This window comes from Haemaphysalis longicornis, unplaced genomic scaffold (genome assembly GCF_048455015.1).
Source record: "Haemaphysalis longicornis isolate Haplotype H1 unplaced genomic scaffold, Haemaphysalis longicornis Haplotype H1 scaffold_129, whole genome shotgun sequence".
Lineage (NCBI taxonomy): Eukaryota > Metazoa > Arthropoda > Arachnida > Ixodida > Ixodidae > Haemaphysalis > Haemaphysalis longicornis.
Genome location: NW_027526232.1, coordinates 178,228 through 200,296, shown reverse-complemented (window position 1 = coordinate 200,296; position 22,069 = coordinate 178,228).

Here is a 22,069-nt window from a genome sequence, read left to right as displayed (position 1 = left end):
GTTTCTTATTCTGTTGGGACCACCCTGGCAATCTTCTGTTTCTTCTTGGGACAAAGCGCGGTAGTAGCCCTGTTCTGTGGTAGTAGTTGCTGTACTCGTGCTTCACGATGACCCACGTGCTGGTGAAGTGGCTGGCGGATGAGAAATGGGACGTTTACCCCGTCCGAGCGTTGGCGGATCCAGCAGTGGGAGTTAGAGTGATGACGGACGAGGGTGCCTTAAAAGAACTACAAGGCACAATACAGGACGTCAGCTGGAGAGACGGCGAGGAGCCAGCACCTGCGCGCATTCTCCATTTTGGTTAGTATGCCCTATTTTGTCTTCTTTGTGTTCATTTAGTAAGCGGTGAAAACTGACGTATGTACCGGTTACTGTTGGCAGGAAAACCTGGCTACCTGGAGAGAAAGCGCGCGAAGCTCGCAGCCGCCAGCACAGCCGAAGCCATGCCTTCCCGGCAAATGGAAGGAAGGGTCTGTATAAAATGTGCTGCATGCATCTTCCCAATACCACAATTGTTGTGAAGGTGGAGCACGGCGCAGGTTACTCAGCCGCGTGCGCGAATGGTGTTCGCGCTGCGTGCTAGTCGGTCTTCGAAAGTGGGCGAAACAGGATTCACAACAATGGTGGCGTAATTGCAATCAACCAATTCCTGCGAGCGGCATCCTACTCTCATTTTTCATTTGTATGCTTGATGTCAGCAAGTTTAAGAAACATTTCAAACATTGATTTCATTGATTGATTGTAGGTTTTAACGCGCCGACGCAACGCAGGCGATAAGGCGCGCCGTAGTGGAGGGCTCCGGATTAATTTTGACCCCTCTGGGGATCTTTGACGTGCGCCGAAATCTCGTACACACAGGCGTTTTTGCTTTTCGCCTCCATCAAAAAATCGGCCGCTGCCACAACATTGCAAAGAGCCCGCTGCCATGCACTCTTTTGCGTGCAATTAGTTTTCGGAGTTCATTTTCATACTCTTTTGAAGCTCTCACACTTTCTGCATTTCTTTTTTTTTATCATCTCATCGTAGTCCACCAATGTTCACTACAGCAATCCTGTTTTTTTTTAAAGCTGGGCTCCCTTCTTGTCAGGCTCGCCGAAGGAAAAAGAAAAGCTTCAGGTTGTGATGGTGATAAGAAAATAGTGTTTCATTAAACACCTCATAACTGGACCTGATACCAAAATTAATTTGCATTTTGTTTGGATGAGTCCTCATTTAGTGCATGTCTTCACAATTTTAGGAAGAACCATGCTGTGCCTGCAGCGACCGGATTCGGGAGCTAGAAGAAGAGAAAAAAAGGCTGCAGGTGGAGGTGGCGACGCTGAAGAGATAGCAAGAAGCTGTTGACAACGTGGCTGGTAAGGAGTGTTCGGCATGCAACAGTGAAGTGCGGCGCAGCAGGCCCAGCATTACTGGCGACACCTAACATTGTTCATTCTTTTCGATCTTTACTTACTTATTATGCAACATTCTTTTTAATTATTGAGTGACCGCCTGCACCTTCAGCTCAACATCAATTTGGCTGCTGCTGCCGTTAGATAACATCCCACTCTAAAGCCAGAGAGTAATGAAGTGCAGTAATTAGAAGGGTTGTTCAGAGACAGTCAAGTTGTGCATTGAGGGAGGGTATTGAAAGCAGTTGTCCTTTACTTTGAGCATTTGTGCAGTAGGGAATGCAAATACTTATTGCCAGCAGGTCAGTTCATACAAGGTAATTGCATACTTCTGTTTCTATTCAGTCTTCCTAATGCTGTTACATTACTTGTTCACTCCCAGTATAAAATGGCAAAGTGTGCCTTGTGTTCTAAACACTTTTATATTTGGAGGCTTAATTGCCAAGTACAGAGAGACCTATAATGCTCACACAGCATGCTGTGAACTGCATTGGTGATATCTTGTGATAGTGCCTGGTTTGACACTGGTACCTTGTGAGTGGGCCTATCAGCACGGCTCTCATCTCTTTTTCGCATTTTGCCCTCCAGCTGAACTTGGTAACCTTTTTTAATAGTGAAAAGCACTATTTATGGTGCGGAGCTGAGGAACAAAAGTGGAGGTTACCCTGCTTAGCACACTGGAAATTTTTAGTATACATTGCCTTTCACAAACTCATATTGCGTAATCGTTTTCATCATCATTCTCATTACGCCATCATCCAGCTGAAATTTGCATCCTGTTGCCGAAATACTTTTGGAATCCTCCTTTTGTTGTTACAAGTGACACAAATTTGCTCAGATGGAAAAATTCCCTGACATGCCTTCCCAACTTGTGGCCGTCGAGTCGGCGTTCATGCCATTTAGGCACCAGTTCGCCACTCGGCCACAGGCATAAAAAGTGCAGGCTTCAGAAAAATGTGGCCTAAAGGTTGTTTTACATTTGTAGTTCAGATCTTTGTTCTAGCATTTATAAAATGTGATCTATTTATAGCTTTAACCGACAACTGACTGTTGGGTGTTTCTGCAGTAATCCATACGCAAGCATATCAAACTGACTAAACGATGTTGAGAGCACCATTTATTGTAGGAAAGCACTGGAACTGTGCGGAGGTGAAACTTTTCAGCGGCAGTATCACTGTTTCTCATTTATTTATACACTTGGCGAGCAAAGGACGGGTTGAATTTAATTTCTCACTACTCAAAGTTGTCTTGTTTTATGTGTCCTTGCAGTAAATTTCTATTTTAAGCCTCTTGTAATTTATCTCATGAGGTCAGGCAATTTGCATTCACTTCACTTGCGTTGACTACGTGTGGACCCAGGAACAGCAACTGCCACACTTGTAATGTTTTCTTCTTGGTTAACTGTACCTGCACCACTCGCTCGGACATGCAAAAGGTCTTGACTGGGAGTTTGGAAACGTCGCAGTGGATAAGGCGTTGCGCTGCTGAGCACGAGGGCGCGGGTTCGATTCCCGGCCTCGGCAGCCGCTTTACTGATGGAAGCAAAAAGCCAAAACGCTCGTGTGTTATAAAGACGTTAAAGACCCCCAGGTGGTCAAAATAAATCCGGAGCCCTCACCACGGTGCGCCTCATCACCTGTGTTGCGTTGGCATGTTAAACCGTACAATCAGTCAACTGGGAGTTTGGCCATGTTGATCAGTTTTATCAGAGGTCAGGCATTACCCGTACAGTTGCATGTGAACTCATCATGGCACCGATGTTGTAGCTCTGTCTGGCCTTTTGCAAGCCTGCTGCATGCCTGCCATGTGCAGATGGAAGGTTGGGGGGCGGCTTTGATTGGCTTTTTACCATGACGTCATGGCACGGCTTGAGGTAGGAAGCCTCGGAGATACCAGAACTCCATTGTTTACTTATCTTAATATTGTGCCTCAAGTTAACAGAACGGCATGTAATGTCAATTGACAGCTGGTGCACTCTCTCGGAACGGTGGCTAAAAGAGACGAGACTACAAGTAGGGAAAACCGATAACTTTGAGGTAAAGTTTGGGAGCGAAGAATCGATTTGGACATCGCAAGGTAGACATGACATGAGACTAATGACTAAAGACATGAGACTAATGAATGTTCTAGCAATCTTGTTCATCGTATTTGTGGTCTTCTTGCAGAAACATCCAAGGTCCTGAAAAGGGTGCACAAACGTTTAAGCAAGATTGAAGGCAACAAGCCAGGGCCAGAGGACGTCGTGATCCCTTGCCCAAAGGTAAGTTTCTTTTTTTGCTGTGAGGGAGCTTTCACACGGTCAATGTTTTCAATAGTTAGTGTGCAAAATTTAAGGGTGTAGCAGATTTCTGGTAAGGGGGAAGCATCACACAAATTACGACAAAATTACTAGTCAAAGAATCAGAGGATGTAAACAAGTAATGCTAGAAAATTTGATGGTTATCACAAATATGTGACTTTGCATCACATCTTTACTGCCAATGGTTAGCTGTACTGGGTATATTTTGGCGTGACCTTTCTAGCTTCACTTGGTTGTTACTAATAGGGTGTATATGAGTGGAATTTCAACAGTGCGGTGGCACTATACCTGCGTGGTGGCGCTGGCGCCACCTGCAGTTGCACTCTGCTGCGCAAGCAGCAAGTTTCCAGACGCGAAACATGGCTTGCAGCGTGGTGTTGGCAGGAATGTTCATGTGGACGGTGTGGTGTTTTTTCTGCGGGGTTCATGAGTTTATAAATGCCTTGTAGTAAGGAGTAGCCAGCATTGTTTCTGTTTCGAAATTCCGGACTGCCCTCTTCACGCATCCTACAAGCGCGGACCCGAAGCAGGGTGCCCAGTGAAGGCAAGCGCACTGGGAAGCTTTGTTTTTCTTTATTTTTCTCCCCCTCAAATCTGTTTAAAAGCGGAGGCTACATGGCAGTGCTTGAAGATGTTTGGATCTCATTCGTCAAATTCACAGGGAAGTTAGCAATGACACAGCTAATAAGTACGGAATCTGTTGCGCCCGTTTTATTAGAGGTGGGCCCAGAAAAGAATGGGCGTTGAAGCTCTCACCTCGCACCTCGTGACATGCTTGAAACATTACATGGTGGGCAGTCACCTTTTTTTCGCATTCGGCTTTTTAATCACCAAGCGTGTTCCGAGATAACACTAAATCTTGATGCTTGACACAATCTGGCGCTCATGTTTGTCACTTGTCTGTGGGCTGTTTTTGGAGTAGTCGAAGCGTGTTCCATGATCTTGTTCTGCTTATAGACTAGAATGTTGCTGGGTCGGCCATTTTCAAACTATTTTAGCCACGTAAGGTTTCATCCAAACTGAGCTAACAGCACCCAAATGGTTCTTTTTTTTTTGGCCCTTCTACCACAAAGCAATACACGTAATGTGTACTGCAGTGGGCACTTGGCAAAGTCTTTAATGAATTCTTAAACGCTTGTTTGAACAAGCCGAAAACATGTTGAGGTATGCATGTTCACTCATAAAAACTAAAAATATACATTCTAAATTCAATTATTCAAAAAGAGTTTCTAGTGGATCAGTGCCACAGTCTGTAAATGAATTACTGTAATATTCTGAGAAATCATTCACGGGTACTCAAACTCTTCATTGTCTTGATCCTTGATTTCGTATTGGTTCAACTGTTTCGGTTTTATTTCTGCTCGCAGGTTGACATTGGGGGCGGTGTCCTAGTTGAAAAAGGGTACGTCGAGCAGCTGGTGCATGCATGTGCGAGTGGCTCTGGCAAATTTGCCAGGGCTCTTTTGCGGCATGTCTTCACTCCGGAGGAGCTGAAGGGGAAGACACTCTTTGGAGGGAAAGGCAAAGCCCAGGGCGACGCTCCCACGAAGCCAGGGTTGGACCCCGTGTGGGTGAAGGCTGTGGTCGGTGAGTGCACATGATTCACTTTTAGAGTGCCAAGAACAAAGCAGCCTCGTTCATCTTTGTCAACTTAAGCTAATCACCCGTTTTTCTTCATGCGCACAGTGAGATCATTGCATTCCTTTTATGCTGTTTGGGAAAGTGTATTTTTGCGCACTTTTATTACTAATTTTGAGAACTTGCTGAACAGGTTTTTATTTTTTAGAAAAAAAGCATTTGTTACTGAGTGGGAAGTATTAACTACAAGCACTGGGGAAACCACAAATTCTGAGATGTTGATTCGAGTAGAATCTGAATGGATAATTTGTTTGAATTCCTCCACGTGATGCTAAGGAGGGAATGGCATGACAGAAAAAGGGGCCAGCAGCGATGGACAGACATGACATAAAACGTCACTGGATGATCCAGCTTGGTGGCCCGTCCACATGTACAGGATAGCCCGGAGGGAGTGAGGTGACTCTTGATGAGCTGCCGTGACGAGCTGCTCTGCATAAACACGCCCTTCCTTGCATTAAAACCGGTTGTGATCCCGCTGGTCCAGCCAGAACCCACGTGAGGAAAGATGACGTGTAATTATTTTTTTTTACTGACAGGGTTTAATTTGTTCCGTCCCACCACAGACAGTAAATACAGTCGAACCCCGCTTCAACGAAATATTTCCAATTCCCCGTCAGCTAGCCATAGAAGTCAATGCAACAAAGTCCTCGCCACAACGAACCATTTGTCAGGCTTGCTCTCGCTTCAACGAAATTTTCGATGATTTGGGCTCGGTTTGAACAATTATTTGACAATAAAATAAGCATAGCGCCAGCTATCTGTAACTTTTTATACATTCAGGACGCTTAGTTTCACCGAAAATGCGCGTTGCGACCACACCGCCACCCAAAAATAAACAAAAAATAACTCATAGGCGCACGCCATTGCTTGATGGTGATAACGATGTGGCTGGCCGTCTTTACATGAGGCGCAGGCCCGCTTCGCCAAGGCGGAGCCCCAGAGCTACAGCCAATCCATATCCAGTTGAAATTGCATGAATGTGCTCCGCTGCTGGCGCGGTGCCGTCATGTATGCGTTGTGAGCAGCTGTCCTTGCCGTTTTCCTTCTACCATTCTTCATAGCCAAGAGCGAAAATCATGTTTGCGCGTTTGGTCTTGAAGCCTAGTCATCCTATCTTAGTGGCGAGCGCGCGGTCCTGTTAAATGCAAGCGCGCGCGTCTTGCCTGCCAAGGTCAGTAGCTGCCGTGCCCTGTCAGAGGATAAGATAACGGCACTGCTCCTGCCACAAGCGAGAGGGGGGCTTCCCACGGCCTAGCAGCTATCTGCAAGTAATCAGCTCGGTGGGCACGCCTTGTTGTACAGCGATACGTTTTGCGCCTGCATATCTTCACCCCCCTCCGTAACGCGTTCTTTGGGTGGTGAAAAAACAGATAACCATTGGTATGTTTGTTATCCGAATAAACATGAGTTATTGCGCGTCACTCCTTTTTCTAAACATTGTATTATGCTGCCAATGTTGCGAAACGCACGGGGCTATTTTTCTGGCCTTTCCGTGGTGTGTTGGGGCAGATTTCGCCCCAACGAAATTTTTTGCACGTCCCGTCAATTTCGTTGTAGCGGGATTCGACTGTAACTATTTTTGGCACTGTTTTCCCATTAAAACCTTGCGCCATTGAACCCAAATCATCATTACCATCTTTTCCATCCTAAACTGTCTGTGCACTAAGCACGAAGGGTGGTGCCTAGAACTGGTCATGTGAATGGACTTTTAGAGGCTAAGAAAGAGAAGCGCAAAGGATGGGCAAGCATATATGCACAAGCTGCACCTTCACGAAAGCACACTTGAGCTTTGCAATTTTTATATACACAATTTTCCAAATAGCTCGGGTGATGGTCCTCCTGTCCATCTTTGTGGGCTTGTATTATGTAAGGTATCATGCCTGCCACTTTGATGGGAGCAACTTCCAGAGGCCCCATAATTGCATATAACTTTAGCCCATGGCCATAGAGTTTCATACAAATAACTAGAGGGGAAACTGGCGCTAGTGTCAACGTGAACATGGCAGCGGCACTTACGCTTCAGTGGGAATGATGGGCAGTTCTGGAACCGGATTGCGTAGGATCGAAACGTGCGTATGGCTGCGCAAATTATGTTTTTTGACAAAAAAACTTTTATTGCCCGGTTCTTCGTTTGTAAATTACATGACGAACAAGAAAGTTACTGACCAAAAACTGGTTTTGTACGAAATGAAACCGCACGTTTAAATAAACAGCAGACACGGAGTCGAGGTTTGTGGAGCAGGTTTGCCATTTGCCGCCAACTACAGCAGGACTCGGACTTTAAAAACTAGTTGTAAAAGTTTCGGCGCTTGTAGTTTGTAATACTCAGAAAAGTGTTGTGCTCATAAAAAAAAGAAACAGTTTACCTTTGAAGAAGTATTCTTGCCTGAAGTAGTGGCATTCATCGAGCTGTGTTCCTACCAGCCGCCGGTGCTGCTGTTCTACGCCGTAGGAGCCGGCGTTCGCCCGAAAGTTGTGGCTGCTCCAAGCGATTCGCAACCGTCGTCAGCTTTGACAATACATTGCTCTGTCGAGTGAGCAGCGCCGCAACTCCTAATTAGCAGAGAACTTCGCGCCGCACAGAGCGCCGTCATTTGTGTTTTCGTGCTCGCTGTGCGGCAATGAATTGATAACCCACCCAATTCGCAACTCTGGTTATAAAATATTCCACTCAGGGCGGCGTAAGTGCACGCGAGGCATGCAGTTCAGGGAGAAACGTATTTTCGATCGCTTCTTCCAACACCCCGCGTAGGCAAATGCGTTCATGTAAATCCAAAACGAAAACAAAACTGCCTGCAATCCATAGCAACTTCCACAAGCCATCAAGCCCCAATCCGAATCCAGAACTACCCATCACGCCCATTGAGGCGTACGATCGCAGCGCCAAATTCCTCTCTAGTTGTTATTGTATGAAACTCTATAGCCCATGGCTACATGTTTGGATGGACAACTCTAGTAAATCATAAATACATTTCATCTTTTGCAGGCTACACGGGCCAGAAGTTTCCAAGTGTGAGCGCCGGATACATAAAAAATAGCTTGCCGTCGCTGCTCAATAGGAAAATAAAGTAAAAAGAAGTGCACACTGAACGCTTTGTTTTTCTTTTTTGCATGCCTGCATTAGGCGGAATTTTTAGTCACATGACATGCACTACTACTGCCACCCCATAAACTCATGTATTGGTGGCGCGATAAATGTAGATTCTTGTTCAACCTGCAATGATCGCAAAAAACCTTTGAAAGAAATCGCAGCAGAAACACATTGGGCAGTCATAAAAACCTCGACAAAATATCAACAGAAACACATTGGGCAGTCATAAAAACCTCGACAAAATATCAATACGAAATTCAGTTGAGACTCAAACGAAAGACAACAGAAACTCAATGGGAATTCGACGTAAGAAATTCAACGGAAAATCAATGAAACCACTGTGGCCACTTTTCCTGAAAAACTCAACAAATCCTCAACAGAATCACAACAGAAATTCCTTGGATACTCAACAATGTTTGTTGAGTGAATTCAACAAAATTTCTTATGAAACTCAACAACCATTTTTGTAAGGGCGTGTCAGGTTTTTAGACCCCAGTGGCCCACACACTCCGGCTTGCCGGGGGAATTAACGTATCTACGAGTGGTATCACAACAGAACCGTTACCATGGGGCCCAGAAGCAGAGTGGGAATGCCGTGGGATCGTACCGCAGGTATGACAGAAAAAATAATAAATCGAAGTCCAAAAACCCAGCCTGGTCAAATACAATCAGAGCAGGGGTGGTGTGGATAGAGCCGATCAACTGCTTGCTTTCTACAGAAACCAACTCAAGACGAAGAAGTAGTATTAGAGGGTCATCTTTCATCTTGACACCGCCATTGTCAACAGCTGGCCGAGTTCAAACAAGTCGCTCTAGGTTTGATGCGGGCCGAGAGTGCCCCAGAAGATGTTGTGGAAGCTAGGCGCATCAGCAGCAGCACCACCATATTGAACCGTGCTTGTGATGTTCTGGATGGAATAAGGTATGATGGGGTAAACCCCACCCATGTGAAAGTCACGCAGAACAATGCCCCACACTGCAAGATGCCAGGGCGCAATTAAAGAAATGGATTGCAGTGCAAGAAATGCAGTTTACCTCTGCAAAGAGCAAGATCGGCTGGCAAATTGCTTTAACCAGTTTCACTGGTAACCCAGTACTTCTGACGTAGAGTGCACATTTGTGTACTCAATTTTTTTTTTGTAGAAATAAAATGAAAATGCACAAGTATTCAGTTTTTGTTCATTCTTTTAGCACTCTTGAAAGAACTGAACTGTAAAAATTGAACTCTCATGAGAAACAGAGGGTTAAATGAATAATGCTGACATGCGAAGGCCACGAGTAAGTTTGTTTTGGTGCTCCTTGGTCGTATCTGGCTTTGCATCACAAAAAAAGCACATATTAGAGCAAGATCAGACAATTATGGGAGATTTTGAGTTAAGTTGACTTAAAATCCCAAAAATTCTTACAATTTATTCGGCAACTACTTTTCTTCAAGCACACAAGAAAGGATAAACTAAAATAGGAGCCGCAATTGCTCAAAGAAGCACAAGGTTATAAATATAGCCCAAACATGTTGCATCTCAGTCATACCACTTCCAAGTTTGAGGGCATCTGTGCTTGTCACCAGCAAACAAACGACATGACGTTTGTACCGTTCGCACAACACTAAACTGCGTAACCAATGGTTCATGTTCATGCCTCTACGACACGAATAACCTCCCAACAAATTGTGGAAAGGGTAGAAGCGGAAACCCACACCGACCGGCGCGGTGCACGTAGGGGCGATTCCTCCTCGCCCGGAGGCAAGGTCGTCACCTCCACGTCACGCACCACGTGAGTAGAGACGGCCCAATGGGGTGCGGGGGAGAAAGCAGTGATGTCCCGAGCCGTACGGCCGGGCGGGAGGAAGGACGCCGCGCGCACCCGAGGGAGTCCGGTTCGGGACAGCGAGAAGAACGGCCGCCAGGTAATTCCTCTTCCCCTTGCAGGTGAACGTACGCGGGCGAGCCCGTTCTGAGCCGAACGGCTCCGGCCGCCGCCACGCCGAACCAAGACGAAGAAAGGGGACGGGGTTTAGGGAATAAACCCCACCATTGCTTACGTTGGACGGTTGCCTTTGTGTTGCCTGCCTCTTACGCCGGCCCGTATACACGGCATACCTGCCTCTCACGGCCGGCCCGTATACTCGTGCGGATCGTCAGAGTCAGACCCACGCCACATTTTGGCGCCCAACCTGGCGCCTCGTCTGCAAGCGCAGTTGAGGCGAACAATCAGGCAATATGGCAGGCAACGCCAGCGAGTGGTGCGACCTGATGATGCTCGCCGGCCAGGCTGCGGAAACCCCTCATTGGCCGACGTTCCTCACACCACCAGCGAACGCATACGTGAGTCTGGAGGACATCCATTACGGCCGAGTTACACGCACGGAGCGTGCAGAGTCGGCCCCCGCACATTTTCGCGGGCACAACGAGCAACTGGCGCCGACTGGCACCGGGCGCTCGCCCTTCGCATACAAGGCAAACACCTTCCCCCGCGCGCTATTCCCCGAATGCAGCGAGCACCCCGCGCCAATCGGCACGGGGCTCTACAAAGCTGCACGGGCGGCGCGCTCGGCAGACCCCACGGTGCCGCGGACATGTACCGCCTGGACGAACAACGCCACGCCGGACATGCTGATCCAGTCGCCCCAGCAAACGGTAAGTGGGCACAGGGAAGGGCCAGCAAACACGGCCGGTGTCGCAACGGCACTCGCCAGCGCAATACAGCAAGCCCTCGAGGCTGTGCGGCCGCCTAGCCCCCGCATCAACATGCCGGTTCCTACGTACAGCAGCTGCAGCGACCAAACGGGCGCCAACATGGAGGAAAAAAAAGCTTAGGAGAGGCCCCCAGCTATCCCCGCGCATTGGCAAAAGTGTGGAGGAAGTCACGTGTTTTCGGCGGCCATTGGAAGTCGCGTTAGCAACGGCGTCCTAGCAACAGCCCGCTCGCCGTTCGCCAGTCATGGAGGAAAGGCAGCGCCTGCCTTGTCGTCCGATTGCGAAGATTGCTGCTTCGCCTTGCTGCGCTCTGGTCTTGCGGAACTCGAAAAGGATGCTGCGAGTTGCGACAGCTGCGCCGATGTGAATATGTCATTTAATTTCTACTTGCAAGTGCACCTTGTACCGCGTCAAGCTATTGCTCCGGTCGCGATCACGACGCGCCTATTGAAGTGCAGATATCGTGAACGCGCCGTCCCGTCGTACGCGCGGACACCCGTCAGGTAGATTTTCGGGAAGTGATACACGGTGTGCAGTACGTAGGCGACTTGCAACCGAACGATTCGCAACTCAATTTTTTGGTTATCGCCGCTGCAATATATAGTTTGCTAGGCCGGCAATGCGCGGCAGTGCTTTTGCAACTGTTACAAGGTAGATTCCCAGTTGATATAATTCCATCGTCCTATTACCTTAGTAGGTGTCCGTCTGTTGACTGGAAGAGTGCTGGATCTGGAATCTGGATCTTTTTGTGGTCTCGCTCTGGATTTCGCTTTTCAGCGCTTCATACTGCGAGGTTAGTGTATGAACGTTTTCAACTGATATCACCTTGAATTTATTGACACTCAGACAAGTTGAAACTTGGCGAAAAAAAGTTTATTGACGCCACCCACCCTCTCATTTTTTTACTCAATAAAACGTTTTGCCTCCTCCTGCTCCTCCTTCGCAAAAAATTCTATCGAAGGCACGCGAACAACGGTAAAAACATTCCACAATTTTTTAGCGTGAAATCTGCATGAAGTACTGCTTACCTATATACATAGAACGGCCGTTTAATTGACTAGCCATCTCTGGGATTGCCAGTGAAACTGCAACGCAAACTTGGGCACTTTCCAGTCCGGTAGCCGCACGGCGTTCGCCCACTGTTTGCGGCGTTCTCCATCGCTTGGGAACCTATAAACGGTGGCGATTGCAAACAAACGATGAATGCACACCAATGCACAGCAATACTTGTCAGCGGAATGATGCACCAGCCGGTGGAAAGTGACGCCCAATTCCTTGGGTACCGATCGCGACTTGCAGCCTGGCACCGAGCATTGCGGCATTGTTAGAGCGAGCCGCTTCGCAAACCTGCTGCGGTCACACTGAAGACGTGTAACAGTGTAACCGCGCGTTTAGGTTCACGGTCACGCGCTGCAAAACGGTCTTCTACCTGCCTATCAGCTGATTTCCGCCGGCTCGGCGCTGGCAGATGCAGACGACAAGAGAGGCGATACAGGACGGAGGAGGCGGAGAAGGTGGACCGAGAGAGAGAGGCAAAAAGAGTCCGCCAATGGCATGGAGGGCCAATGGTCCGCCATTCGACTTACAGAAATGGCGTTTCCGGCTGCGCTGGGTGTGACGTCAGGGCCTCTCCTAAGCTTTTCTTTCCTCCATGGGCGCCAACATGTTCTTGGTGGCGCTGAATCGGTACTAACAGGCGACTGGCTGCAGCGACATCCTAAGCAGAATTATGCCCGCAGCCTTAGTGGGAGACGCTGCACAGTGGCACAGACTTGTCGGCTGCAAAGCGGCCATGTGGGATGAGTTTCAGGCAGCGTTTTGTGAAGAATTCCTGCCGTACGATTACCAACCGCGGATGCGCCGAGAGCTGGAACTGCGTACGCAAGCTCCCGATGAGCCGCTGCTCGTGTATGTCTGAGCGATGCAGGAACTGTTCGAGTACGCCGACTCGGAAGCTTAATGCTGAGCGGGTCGAGCGCGTCGTCTGGCAGAGCCACCCCACCTTCGCTTCATACCTGCGCGGCTGCAGCTGCCGCAATCTCAACGAGCTGACCACGGAAGCGCGCAAGGTGCAAGTCGCAATCGCTGCTTCTCGCGCCTATCAGCCACCACCACCACCAGGAGAGTCGGTCGAACCCAGTTGCGCCTGGCATGGAGGCGCGCTCTTCGAGCAGGCGGATCGGGATATCCGGGAGCAGCAAACGCGGCTGTCACTTTCAGAACGAGCCCTGCATCCGTACCCATCCGATCAGTCTGAGGACGACCGGCCAAGAAAGTCTCATTTAACCGTCGTGTTGGCGTGCTGTGCAGATGGAACCAAACTGCCGCCTATGATTATTTTCAAGACGAAAACCATGCTGAAAGACGTCTTCCCGCCTGGAGTCGTCGTTCAGTGCAACATGAAAGGTTGGATGGATGTGGAAATGATGGGGCTGTGGCTGGAGAAATGCTTCTCGCGGCGACTGGACACATTTTTTCACACGAAGAAGGGACTTCTCGTGATGGACAGCATGAGGGCACACATGACCGATTTTATAAAGACGAAGATCAAATCCAAAAACTGCATCTCGGTCATTATTCCTGGCAGCATGACGCAGATGCTGCAGCCACTCGACATAGCCGTGAACCGCAGCTTCAAAGCTATTCTGCGGCGTTTGTGGGAGACGTGGATGACAGACAGCGACCAGTTTTACAAAAACCGGCCGCATGAGGCACGCGTCCTTGAGCGAGGCGGCCGAGTGGGTCAATGAAGCCTGGAACTCGGTTTCCGTAAGGACTGTGACTGCCGGTTTTAAGAAAGCGGGACTAACTGACTCTGTGCCTGAGAGCGGTGCCGCTGAAACGGACTACAGCAGCGAGTCTGACGATGATGAAGAGGAGCCGACCGGGGTGGATCCAGGGATCGCCGCACTCTTCCAGAGTGACTCGGAAAGCAAGGAATTTGACGGCTTTACCGAATAGACTCGGTATGACAAGGCAGTAATAATAAAGGCCTTACAGCATCGGACCGGCCTATGGCTCCGTATTCTTTTGCTTCGCTCCAATAACATTGAAAGGTAAGTGGTACGCTCGCATTTCTTGCGGTTCGGAGCGTCACTGTTGCGCGACTCGCGCGAGCGATGTGCGTAAAAAAAACGCGAACCCTGTAAAAAGGTGCGACTTATATATAAACTTTTCTGTGACAATTCTCAATACATGGAAGTGAGACTTATACAGCGGTGTGACTCATAGTCCGGAAAATACGGTACATGGTAAGCACACTGTAATTAGTGCTATGACATATAATCAATGACATTAGCTTTTGTGGGTTGTGGGAAACCCAGAGTCCTGGTGCGTTCCCCATTCCTCACCGCGCGCAGCCGAGGCAAGGGGGGAAGACTCCCTCTCTCCCCTCGGCAGATGCGTCGCTCGCGCCGCGGCGCTGCGATCGTTGTCACCTGACCGGTTCTTCGGGGCCCCGGTGGGCCGGTTTCGGCGCGCGGGACGATGGAAGGCTCTCTTGGGTTCCAGCGGGCAACGAGGAGAGACGTGAATACCGGAGATCCGGCTTCCCCACCTTCCTTTGTCTACCCCCTTGCGCCTGCCTCCGGATCCTCGCCGGACGGCTGGGTCGGGACGAGCGAGAGTCGGCTACGTTATTGGTGGCACGCCAATAAACGAGTATTTGGACGTTTCGTTGTGTTTGTGTGTTCCTTGCTGCTCTCTGCCGCTACGCCGGTCGGCGGTCCGTGGCGGAATTCAGCCGAGCTAGCCTTGCGGCCGGAACCCTGGTCCCCACATTTTTGGCGCACTAACGTGGGACTCGTCTTCAGTCGAATTCGAGGTTCGCTAGCTCGAAAGGAACATGTCACACGACTATGAGTTGGCGGATTTGATGCTGTTGGCCGACCTTTGTGGTCATGCCCGGGAGCCCCCGCGATGCCCTGCATCAACAGCGTCCTCCGCCGACGCGGCTCGGGTCCCCCTTCTGCACGGCCCTTACGCAACCGCAGCAGCGGCTTGCGCAGCAACGGGAATCCCGGAAGGCTCCGGATTCCACGAGCGCTCTTCGTCAGGCGATGCCGCGCGTTCATACTCCAGGTGCCGGGCCTACGCAGACGCGGAAGACCCTAACAGCGCGCCTCTCGTGCCAGTCAGCTCGCAGACGCCCGTAAGCGGAGGAATGTCTGCCGACGCAGCTTCCATCGCGAACGCTCTCGCAAGCGCTATGCAGCAGGCGTTGCAGGCGGCGCGGTCACTCGAGCCCCATGGATGCTGATGATCCAGTTGGCCGGGGCGCGGCTGTCGACCTCCTGGGCCCGGCGGCGGAGCCTCTAGTCGCCGGGTTCGCTCCCCCGCCGGCGGAGCCGAACCTCGCCACGCAAGATTCGGCGGCCTTCCTCAAGATGTTGGACGATTTCTCGCGGCGCTAGGCGGTGAGACCACCGCCGGCCGGAACCCTCGGGTCCGAGGGGCTTCGGTCAAAGGGGGGAGGGATGTGGGAAACCCAGAGTCCTGGTGCGTTCCCCATTCCTCACAGCCGAGGCGAGGGGGGAAGACTCCCTCTCTCCCCTCGGCAGATGCGTCGCTCGCGCCGCGGCGCCGCGATCGTTGTAACGTGACCGGTTCTTCGGGGCCCCGGTGGGCCGGTTTCGGCGCGCGGGACGATGGAAGGCTCTCTTGGGTTCCAGCGGGCAACGAGGAGAGACGTGAGTACCGGAGATCCGGCTTCCCCACCTTACTTTGTCTACCCCCTTGCGCCTGCCTCCTGATCCTCGCCGGACGGCTGGGTCGGGACGAGCGAGAGTCGGCTACGTTATTGGTGGCACGCCAATAAACGAGTATTTGGCCGTTTCGTTGTGTTTGTGTGTTCCTTGCTGCTCTCTGCCGCTACGCCGGTCGGCGGTCCGTGGCGGAGTTCAGCCGAGCTAGCCTTGCGGCCGGAACCCTGGTCCCCACAGGGTACAAGAAAACCTGGTGACGAGAAAACAGCGCGTCCTTAGTATTGGCAGATATTCATGTTCACAAAGAGTTATTAAGCTGCATGCTGTGTACATAAGGTCGTTCATGTGAAGCCAAAATCCTCCTCAAAGTGCATGTTAGGGATTTCAACTTCACATTCACTGAAAAGAAAAGAAATATTCACTGAACAGAAAAAGCAGCTGCTTTTTCTTTTCAGTGAATGATTATTCGATCGCTGTGCAAACTGCACCTGTTGGCCATACAGGTTTTACTTTGCTTGAAAGCAGAAGAAAGACACAAACACCCTGCTGTACTGACTTACACAATATATGAATGGTCGAAAACAACTGGAGTAACACAAAAATGCAACAAAATAACTCGATACGTGTGTTTACGTGAATGCGCCCAACCCATTCGCACCAGCTTCACGCATACATCTGTGTCACCAAGCATCTAAATGTTTTATTCTGTAAATAGCGAAGTGGTAGGCACGTAGATATGCATTGTACCCAAGTGCGTAATTTCGGATACCTCAGTGATTTTACGTGTGGCTTGGTTTCCCTTTGCTGCAGATAACCCTCAACTGTGGTCAGACCTTGCTAAACAGCCACATTCCCTGTAAAGCATGCCAAGGTGGCCACCCCCAATTGTAGCCATGCTCCTTTTAGTCGTTCATTGAGGCAGTGATGGTTAGTGGGCAAACCTATTCTTCAAACCTATTCTTTCCAACGTGATAGCAGGTGGCTTGGTGTTTTTTTAGCAGCCAATTTCACTTTACCTACAGCTACATTTCTGCTGTGGTGTCATGCATGCACGGCTTATCATACAACCTAAAGATCATTGGGAAGAGGTGTAGCATAATAGTTTTGCTTTTGCTCTAAAAAAAATATCCGTAAAATTCCGAGCAAGCACCCCCCCTTCCATGCAAAAGCCACCTTCAACTTATCTGCTTATTTCAAATTTCCGTGCCATTCTGGGAAAGTGTGCCCCCCCCCCCCTTGGGAGCAGTTATCACACACTGTGCCCCGGCAACACTGGCTTGGCAGATCGAGTCCGATAATCAAATCCAATCCAATCCTACTACACAGTAGCAAAGAAAATCGAGGCGATATGATGGCATTGAGAACACGAGAAAAACATGCATCAGACGTCTCAACAATTCAAGCTCAACCGCAAATGGATACGGAAATAGAAGAGTTTTGACAATTTGCTGCGCCAAAACTACGGGACAACAAAACTTCAACAGAAGCTAAGGGACAACGCACCAGTATTCAGTGAGTACTTGGACAATGCGCTATTCCAGTTATTAGAGTGCGGGATGTGCTGTTAGCAACTGGCTGCTTTCTCAAGAGGCTGTCAAAATAGTCAACAACATGCAGTTGGAAAACTTCGTAGCTTCCAGCCACTAGGTGGAAGCAGCGGTGTGGCGTTGCAATGCACCGCGCTACGAACGAGAGCCAAAAGACGCCCGAGGAATTGTCGGAGGCAGCAAATGCCTTTCGAACATCCGCACTCTCCCTGCAATGGCAGAACTACACGTTGTACAACGTCCCCGATATGAATCGGACGATGGTCCGCATCAACAACCCAGCAAACAGGACGAACAATGTGGTCGGCGATAGCCCCATATGCATCACAAGCACTGGATGTGCCCGGCATGGCTTCACAGGCGCCTTAGCTGCCCGCGCCTCCAGCCACAAGCTCTCAGAACTCGTTATATTCAAAGAACTAAACGGGAAAATTCCAGCCAAGCTTACACTTCGCTCACACAGCCAGGTTCAAAAATGCCCGTTGTGTTCTACCAGCTGAATGCATTTGGTTGCCACCTTTTAAAGTATTTCTCGATCCCTACAAGCTCAATGAAACAAATACAGTGAGACAAAATAACACTAAATGCATCTAAAGTGTGCAAACGCTTATGTTTTTTGATGAGGCGACTTCTCAAATATTTTTGGCCTGAGGTGCCATGTACACAACTACCATGCAAACAAAAAATTTTGCACCAATCTCAAACAAATTGATCTGCATGAATGAATGCAGAAAACTGCCTCTCTGCATCGTATTTGAAAAGGTGATGCCAAAAGAGTCTTGCCAACAGGGCCGTTCGAGCATTCAAAAAGGGCAACATATTCTTAAGCACTACGCTGCATTAGATCAGGACAGTGTGGAAGCGATGCTGGACCTATTTAATGGCCCCCCGTCAACATTTGTGAAAGAGGCCCTTTGCAATGAAATTGCAGACCTCGCAGTGATTTCAGGGGATGACATCCACCCTGCCACTATTAAATGTGGTGCACAAAAAGCCCTTCAACGGCTCCATATGGAAAAAGTGCAAGTACCATACTCTGCTCCATCGTACTCCGAGGCTGCCGCGGAGTACTGAAGCGTACTCCGCGGCAGCCTCACTGTATTCCAATGTTTCACTAAACGCATCCTGGGTAGGGTGGAGGAGAGTAGGTTGTGACATTTACCAGTAATTCAATTCTTGAGTTCTCCATGCGTTCTTCCCGAGTCTTCTTTTCCAATTTTGCCGTTTGTTCCTTTTTCGTTCATTTTTCCGTTGTGGACAACTGCCACACTCTTTTGATGTAGACGATTAGAGGCCGGCCACTGGCATAACAACTTTTCTGCATATTTCATATTCAGTTCTTGGTCTTGTGTCCCGGTAGCTCTTCAGGCACCTTGCCATAGACGTGGTACACTCGGACGGACAAGAACAGGCTGGGCTACGGCCCATTGTTCCATGTCCCGAACAAGTGTCCATTTTGTCAGACGCCAGTGGCCACAACAACCCAGTTTCCGGGAACATTTACGTACTTGCTAAATTATTTTCCCATTTCTTCATCTGGGATACAGAAGCAGTTGATTATATAGTGGCCCCTTGGGTTGAAAATAAGGCCATGGGTCACCCCATCCTAGAGTGGACTTATGGACCTCATTTCCACACTCAAGGGCAGACTGCAGAGAACTGCGCATCGGTCAACACCACATGTTCTGTAAACATTGGCCAAAGGGTTGAGCTGATTTATCGTGGAATGGCTCAGACGTTTCCTGGAGGCTAATTTTCTGTCTTGGATGTTGAAAAGGCATAGGACAATGCGCCCCACACAGAACTCTTCCAACTTGCTCTTTGCCCTGCGGTGGTTCGAGACACACTGTCCACTGTTAGCAGGCTGTACTTGGACAACACTGTCACAGCACACTTAGGAATGGTGCAAGAAAAAGCTGACCACAGGATTAACTTTTACGGCGCGCAGGTGATTGGCACCGAAACGAATTACTCACAAAGATTCCTGCTCGAGTCCTGGCACATACAACGGAACCGGCAAGGCCTGAATAGATCCCTCGGAGCCCGTCCCACCATCTACGCCCACGGCCTCCGATGCGCAAGGGCAGGAATCCAGTAAGAAAAAAGAAAAAAGAAGACACCTATAAAACCGCTGCTTCTTGTCGTACATAGTCACCCCTGGTGAAGGAGCCGAGTTGGCTCAGAAACGTTGGGACCGCTTTGAATAAACGCCCTTGGTTGGTGTATTTGCCTCTTAAGTTTAACCCAACCAGACAAGAGTTCTGTCGAAGATGTTCACATTCAAACCGGATAAAGTGCTGTCCACTGTACCTGTGGTACATGTTAGAGCCTAAAAAAAAGCTGCCACTTGCGGTTAAACTGCAGCACACGGGTGCGGACAACAGATGGCTACCAGCAATTACCGTATTTACTTGCGTAATGAACCCACTTTTTTTCTGAAAAATTCGGCATGAATTTGGGGGGGAGGGTTCATTCTGCGTAAAAAAAAATTGCAAGAAATTTTTAAAAGTTGAAGTTTCATACAATAAAGTTGCTGAGAGAAGCGCCGTCAGAGCCTTACCATGTTCGTAAAAACACGTAGGTAATTATGTAATGAAATTTATATTTTATTTGCAACTCGCCATCGTCCCTTTTGAAGCTTCCCTCCTCACTGAAGTCACTTGCGGCCGCACTTTTGCTGTCGGAACCGTCTTCTGTGCCGTCAAGGCACTCCAAAATTTCTTTTCCGACACCGGCAAACTTCCTTTGGGCCCACGAAACATACGGCGACCCCTGTTCGCCGCCCAAAAACCTCTCGTTTTCGCCCGTAGCCTACATGCACTGCGTCCACACTGAAGTGCCACACAGCTGCGCCATTTCCATGTGCAGCGCATTCTCCGCCACCGTAGTTTAAAACGCCGCGCAGCAGGACCACAAAAAAAGGTTGGAACACAGCTGAACAACAAAACCACGGAGCGTAATGGCGAAGTTGCGTAACAGCAGGAGCAGAGGAGTGCGGAGTACGTTTAGTGCTTTGTTCGCACGCCGGCGGAACAAGATTAAACATCAAATAGCAGGGAAGGAGTGTGGAGTACATTTGGTGAACGACAAGTACGAGTTTTTAATGGAGAGAGAGAGAGAGAAACAACTTTCGCTGAGCCCATTTCAGGTGACGCTCACAGGCGTCAGATGGGGTGGAACCCTATTCACGAGTCCCATATGAGTCCAATAGCTCCTGGCCCCTGGACGCGAGCTCTTGCTGCGTCGACAGGTCGGGGATGGACATCAAGATCTCCCATCGCTCGGGTAGGGGGGGAAGGGGAAGGGGGAGGGAAGGTAGGGGATTCTTGAGCTAGGTACACTCCGCCAATATGTGCGTCAGGGTGCCTTCCGTCTTTTTGCAGAACGGGCAGATGGGGTCGTGTTCTGCCGGGAACATCTTGTTCAATAAAGCTATGAACGCGTTCTTTTTTAGACCACTATCGCATACGTTGTTTTGAAGTGAAGGTTGCTAGCAAAAAAATATATATATATTTTGAGAACAGCTTTTAGCATCTCCAAGTTTCATTTCGGCATAGTGTGCACTGTGGGGTATCTATCGTCTTCGCAAGTGGGGCCTTATAAATTGCCGCACTGACTCGAGACTCAATTCGTAGGTATGGAACTTACTACAGACACACAGCGTTCATGAAAAGTGACCTAGAGCCGAACTTCTTTTGTGCCCCGTAAGGCAGAACGTTCAATACCAATTTTTGAAAAACTTGCAACTTCAGCGGCTTGTCGTGTTCACCCCAGGTAGGTTGTCCGAAGGAGTAGCTGTTCTTTAAGTCACTGTCATTTCACCGCCGCGAGTGATTGTAAAGTCCTTTGGGTCGGCTTTTCGTGTCTGTGGCGATTTCAGTGCTGTTGTTATCATTTCCGTCCGAGATGTGCCTGAAACGCTCTGCACTGAAGTGTACTTTGTTACAAAGTCCAACGTTCCTTCAAAATTTCAGCTTTGATATCCAGAACTTGCCTTGGGTTTCCGGCGACTTTTGTAGATCTGCACTGCCCCGCTGCGCATAATTTCCCCGTACATTAAAGGAATCTTGTTTGGCCGACTAGTGCCCTATAGACACCTATGTTTTTTTTGTCGTTCGTTTCCCCCCAATAGAAATTTGACCGTGGCGCCCCAACTTAAGCGGCACCACCTATAAGACAATCTCTTGGCCAATAGCAAGGAGAAAGCAACCATGACTGCAGATTACGGACGAAGAGGAGGTGTAGTGGTGCAGAACAAGTGCTGAGAAATAGACACTCGCCAAGTACTTCGGACCCCGTGCAACTGTGTCATATGCAACGCTTGACAGTTGGATCTGCAGGCATCATTGTTATTTTCTGGGTGCAGTTCTAGTGCCTCTCGGAACTGATTCGGGAGTGTTACTTTGCACGTTTCAATTCTCATGTTGTCGCACCCCAGTGTGCTAAATCTCCTTTTAGATGCGGAGCATCTCATGCTCGGGCTGTGTCCCTCCCTCCCTTGTCCGCACTCTACTGCACATGCGCGTCTCTTCAGCCCCGTCAGCGTTTGGGCTGACGTCAGCACAGTCCACTATAAAAAGAAATAGTTAGGCGGCGCCCGGTTTCGATCCCAGGACTCTCTGGCCGCAACACGCCTTATGTCCTTCACTCATTCAAACTAGGGTTGACCACCAGGGGGCCAAGCATGGTGGCCGCATCTCTCAT